This window comes from Heptranchias perlo, chromosome 1 (assembly GCF_035084215.1).
Source record: "Heptranchias perlo isolate sHepPer1 chromosome 1, sHepPer1.hap1, whole genome shotgun sequence".
Lineage (NCBI taxonomy): Eukaryota > Metazoa > Chordata > Chondrichthyes > Hexanchiformes > Hexanchidae > Heptranchias > Heptranchias perlo.
The window spans coordinates 186,749,749-186,755,748 of NC_090325.1; positions in this window are offsets into that span (position 1 = coordinate 186,749,749).

The window sequence follows — 6,000 nt, forward strand, 5'->3', positions numbered from 1 at the left end:
TGAGGATACAAAGGGCCCGATATTACCAGGGTGGCGGGTTCGCGGCGGGGGAGGCGATTTGGCGCGTGGGTAACGGGCCCGGTGAAATCAGTCTGCCCCGCGCGCGATCGCAGGCTGATTGGAGCCACTTACCTCTTGTTCCGGGTTCCCCGCTGCTGAGCTGCGCGGCGGGCGGACAGCGCATGCGCAGTAAGGTCTGTCAGCTGGAGGAGCTCTATTTAAAGGGGCAGTCCTCCACTGACTGATGCTGCAAGAAATAGGAAAACCATTTGGGATCTGGGGTGGAGAGTGTTGCACGGAGCAGTCGCGTCCAATAGGCGATTGCGCCACTTCACGGACTCCCAAGCCGCCTGCAATTTCTGCGGCCTGGACGAGTCCGTGTTTCATTTGTTCACCGGGTGTGGGAGGCTGCGGCCCCTGTTTGATTATTTGGAGGGGCTGCTCCTCAAGTTCTGGCTGCACTTCAGTCCCATGCTCCTGATCTTTGGCCGCCCGGTGAGGAGGGGGGCGGGCAGGTCGGTGGACGTCCTCGTGGGCCTGCTCCTGGGCCTGTCCAAGGTGGCCATCCACAGGTCCAGGTTGGGCGTGGCCCGTGGGGGCGGTCGCTCGGACCGTCTGCCTCTCTTCCGTGGAATTCTCCGCGCCCGGGTGGCCCTGGAGATGGAGCACGCGGTGTCTGCCGGAACGCTTGAGGCTTTCCGCGACCGGTGGGCACCGAGGGGCTGGAGTGCATCCTGGACCAGGATAATAAAATTATAATTTGACACTTGGTTTTGGTTTTCTTTGGTTGCACATAAACACACCCTAAACCCCCCCTTCTTATAAAAGGGGGGCCTAAAAACACGAAAAATGAATTAAAAAAGAGTCGCTGCTTTGATGCGATTGGATGTCTTTCAGACTCATTAAAAAAAAGAAATAGGAAAAATTACAGCATGGAGCAGCCCAGGGGGAAGGCTGCTCCCAGGTTAATGATGCCTCACTCCAGGTATCATCAGATGGGGTGAGGAGGAGGGGGAGGACAGACATCTCCTCCCCGGCGGTCGGGAGGAAGCGGCCTGCCTCTGCCACCAAGAAGGCCTGGCTCGAGGTGGCAGAGGAGGTCACCTGCATCACCAACATATCGCCCACCTGCATACAGTGCAGGAGGCGCTGCAATGACCTAAGTAGGTCAGCCAAAGTGAGTACACTTACTCATTCCCCTACACTCCATCTGCCACATCACCGCCCCCACCCCACATCTCCTTCTGCACCGCCAACACTACTCTGTCACATCACCCCTCACACCCAATCAAAGCTCATCCTCATCTTACCTGCACTTACTCACCTCGCCAGTACTCATCCCGCCACTACCACTCAACCCAATCCTCATACAATCTCATGGCTCTATCTCATACTCACCCTCTCGTGCATCTCTTTCACAGTCAGCCTCACTCTACCTGCCACTACCTGTGCTGCAGCCACAGGGCATGCATCACATATGTGCAGTAGGAAGCGTAAGGCAAACGTGTCGTGAGCATGAAGGGGATGCACAAGGGTGTTTGAGGGTTTGTCATGGTTTTTACTTATATTTAATTTCTGAGCAACTCACATCACATATTATATTGGCACCACTACTGCCACGTCTTTGCGAATCTTGTCTGGTTTGTGCAATAATGCCCTTTCCTGAGGATCACAATGAAGACCCACAACTGATGCCACCCATTGTGTCACTGCAGAGTGGGTGTAGGTGTATTTGCAGGGCTCTTTTGTGCAGACGACTGAGAGACATCGGCAATGTCCCCGGTGGCACCCTGGAAGGATGCGGAGGAGAAGTTGTTGAGGGCAGTGGTGACTTTGACAGCGACAGGTAAGAAGATGGTGCTCGGGCCAGCCAGGAGCAGCTTGGCATGAAGGAGGCTGCAGATGTCCACGACTACATGTCGAGTGACTCTGAGCCTCCATGTGCACTGCTGCTCAGAGAGGTCCAGGAAGCTGAGCCTCGGTGTGTGGACCCTGTGGCGAGGGTAGTGCCCTCTGCGAAGCATCTCTCTCTGCCATTGCCCTCCCTCCTGCTGTGCAGGTGGATGTGTCACAGCACTCTGTTGTGGGGCTCCACGTGTCAAGTGGACGGCGTGGCCGGCGAGGCTCGTGATGCTGTTCGCCCTCCGAGGAGGTCATGACTGCAGCTACGGCAGCCCCCATCCGGAAGATGTACATCTGAGGGGGTCCGCAAGGTCGGTACATGTGTCTGGACATCAGGGTAAGTGTGCAAGTTGGTAAATTTTGTTGTTAGGAGGAGGGTGGTGGAGGACAAACTTTGTTCAAGGTGACAGAGTGGCCTCCTGCAATGAGTGAGGGTCTCCCCCCCCCCCCACCTGTCAAATGGACCTTTGCAGCTGCCACAGGCTGACGGCTGCAACACGTCCATTTGAACTGGGAGTGTTTCCCCCAGTACGGGAAACAGTCTCAGTTGTTTGTAAAATCCCAACCCTCCTAAAATATCACGTTAATCAGGTCTGTAAACGACCTGAAATACCAAAATAAATACCTTGGGCTCGATTTTACCAGCGGGTTTCGTGTGTGTTTCCAACGGGGGGGCCCCGAAAATCCCGATATCCAGGCACGTGACCGGATCGCGCCACGATCCCGCCCACTTCCGGGTTCCCCGATGACGTGTGGGGGTGCGTGCACAGCCCCCGCTGGTGGGAATCCCGCAGGCAATTAAAGCCAGCGGGATGCCACTTGAGTGTATTTATTTTGCTTGTTCAGGTCATTAACTGACCTGATTAAGGGACTGTGTGCGATTTTGGATAAACATGGGACTGTTTCACACACTGGGGGAAACACTCCCAGTTGAACTGGACGTGTTGCAGCCGTCAGCCTGTGGCAGCTGCAAAGGTCCATTTGACAGGTGGGGGTGGGGGGCGACCCTCACCCATTGCAGGAGGCCGCTCTGTCACTTGGGACAAAGTGTGGCCTCCACCACCCCCCTCCTGACGGTCAAAGTCACCAACCTGCACACTCACCCCGGGGTCCGGAGACATGTGCCTACCTAGCGCACCCCCTCAGATGTACATATTGCGGATGGGTGCCGCCGTAGCTGCAGTCATGACCTCCTCGGAGGGCGCACAACATCGCCAGCCTCGCCATCCACGCCGTCCACCTCTGACACGTGGAGCTCCACAACAGAGTGCTGTGACACATCCACCTGTACAGCAGGAGGGAGGGCTACCGCAGAGAGAGACGCGTCGCAGAGGGCACTACCCTCGCCACAGGGTCCACAGACCGAGGCGCAGCTCCCCGGACCTCTCCGAGCAGCAGTGCACACGGAGGCGCAGATTCACTCGACATGTAGTCGTGGACATCTGCAGCCTCTTCCATGCCGAGCTGCTCCTGGCTGGCCCGTGCACCATCTTCTTACCTGTCGCTGCCAAAGTCACCACTGCCCTCCACAACTTCTCCTCCGCATCTTTCCAGGGTGCAGCCGGGTACACCGCCGACGTCTCTCAGTTGTCTGCGCGGAGGAGCCCTGCAAATACACCTGCACCTACTCTGCAGTAACACAATGGGTGGCATCAGTGGTGGGTCCTCATAGTGATACCCAGGAGCGGGCATTATTGCACAAAACAGACAGGATTCGCGGAGACATGGCAGTGGTGGTGCCAATATAATGTGTGATGTGAGTTGTTCTGAAATTCAATATAGGTAACACCCATGACAAACCCTCAAACACCCTTGTGCATCCCCTTCATGCTCACGACACGTTTGCCTTACACTTCCTACTGCACATATGTGATGCATGCCCTGTGGCTGCAGCACAGGTAGTGACAGGTTGAGTGAGGCTGGCCGTGAGGGAGATGCACGAGAGGGTGAGTATGGGATAGAGCCATGAGATTATATGAGGATTGGGTTGCGTGTTAGTGGCGGGGTGAGTACTCGCGAGGTGAGTAGGTGCAGGTAAGATGACGATGGGGTTTGAGTGGGTATGAGGGGTGATGTGACAGAGTAGTGTTGGCGGTGCCGAAGGAGATGTGGGGTGGGGGCAGTGTTGTGGCAGACGGAGTGTAGGGGAAAGACTACGTGTTCTCACTGTGGCTGACCTACTGCGGTCATTGGAGCGCCTCCTGCACTGTATGCAGGTGGGCGATATGTTGGTGGTGCAGGTGACCTCCTCTGCCACCTCGAGCCAGGCCTTCTTGGTGGCAGAGGCAGGCCGCTTCCTCCCGCCCGCCGGGTGGAAGAGCTCTGTCCTCCCCCTCCTCCTCACCCCATCTGATGATACCTGGGGTCAGGCATCATTAAACTGGGAGCAGCCTTCCCCCTGGGCTGCTCCATGCTGTTCTGTTGGTTGCAGCATCTGTCAGTGGAGGACTGCCCCTTTAACTAGAGAGCCTCCAGCTGACAGATCGTACTGCACATGCGCAGCCCGCCCGACGCGCAGACCAGCAGCGCGGAGCCCGGAACAGCAGTGGATTGCCTGCTACGATCGCGCGGGCAACCCACTAATTTCACCGAGCGTGTTGACCACGCTCCCGAAACCCAACCCGCCGGAAACCCGCAGGCCTGGTAAAATCGAGCCCCTTAAGTCTCACCCTGCCGGCTTTAATTGCCTGCGGGAGTCCCACATGCGGGGGCTGCGCACGCATGTCAGCGCGTCAGTGGGGAACCCGGAAATGGGGCGACCCGCCCTGGGAGTTCCCAATTTTCGTAGCCCTCCGCCAGGAACGCACCCGATCGCGGGTGCTAAAATAGAGCCCAAAGTGTCTGCAAAGGGATATTGACAAGTTAAGCGAATAGGCAAAAATTTGGCAGATGGAATATAATGTGGGAAAATGTGAAGTCATCCACTTTGGGAGGAAAAATAAAAAAGTAAAATATTATTTGAATGGAGAAATACTATAAAATGCTGCGGTACAGAGGGATCTGGGTGTCCTCGTATATGAAACACAAAAAAAATCAACATACAGGTGCAGCAGGTAATCTGGAAGGCAAACGGAATATTGGCCTTTATTTCTAGGGGGATGGAGTATAAAAGCAAGGAAGTCATGCTACAACTGTACAGGGTGCTGCTGAGACCACACCTGGAGTACTGTGTACAGTTCTGGTGCCCTTATTTAAGGAAGGACATACTTCCATTGGAGGCAGTTCAGAGAAGGTTTACTAAGTTGATTCCAGGTATGGAAGTGTTGTCCTATGAGGAAAGATTGAACAGGTTGGGTCCATACTGATTAGAGTTTAGAAGAATGAGAGGAGACCTTATTGAAACATACAAGATTCTGAGAGGATTCGATAGGGTAGATGCTGAGAGGATGTTACCCCTCATGGGGGAATCTAAAACTAGGGGGCATAGTCTCAGAATAAGGGGTCGCCCGTTTAAGATGGAAATGAGGAAGAATTTCTTCTCCCAGAGGGTCATGAATCTTTGGAATTCTTTACCCCAAAAAGCTGTGGAGGCTGAGTCATTGAATACATTCAAGGCTGAGTTAGACACATTTTTGATCAATTTTACAACACCAAGTTATAGTCCAGCAATTTTATTTTAAATTCACAAGCTTTCGGAGGCTTCCTCCTTCCTCAGGTGAACGAAACGAAAGGATTTCATTTCGTTCACCTGAGGAAGGAGGAAGCCTCCGAAAGCTTGTGAATTTAAAACAAAATTGCTGGACTATAACTTGGTGTTGTAAAATTGTTTACAATTGTCAACCCCAGTCCATCACCGGCATCTCCACAACATTTTTGATCAGCCAGGGAGTCAAAGGATATGGAGAAAGTGGAGTTGCGGTAAAAAAAAATCAGATCGGCCATGATCTCATTGAATGGCGGAACAGGCTCGAGGGGCCGAATGGCCTACTCCTGCTCCTCTCTCTTCTGGTCTCATGATTCTATGCATCATGGGAGCGGTAGTTCGGCGCCCGAAGCAGCAGGTGGGACTACAATACCCAGAGTGCGCCGCGGCGCCCACTGGTCACGTGCCGGCGGGCTGACTCCGCCCCCTCCTTCCCCCACCCACAATACATCGCT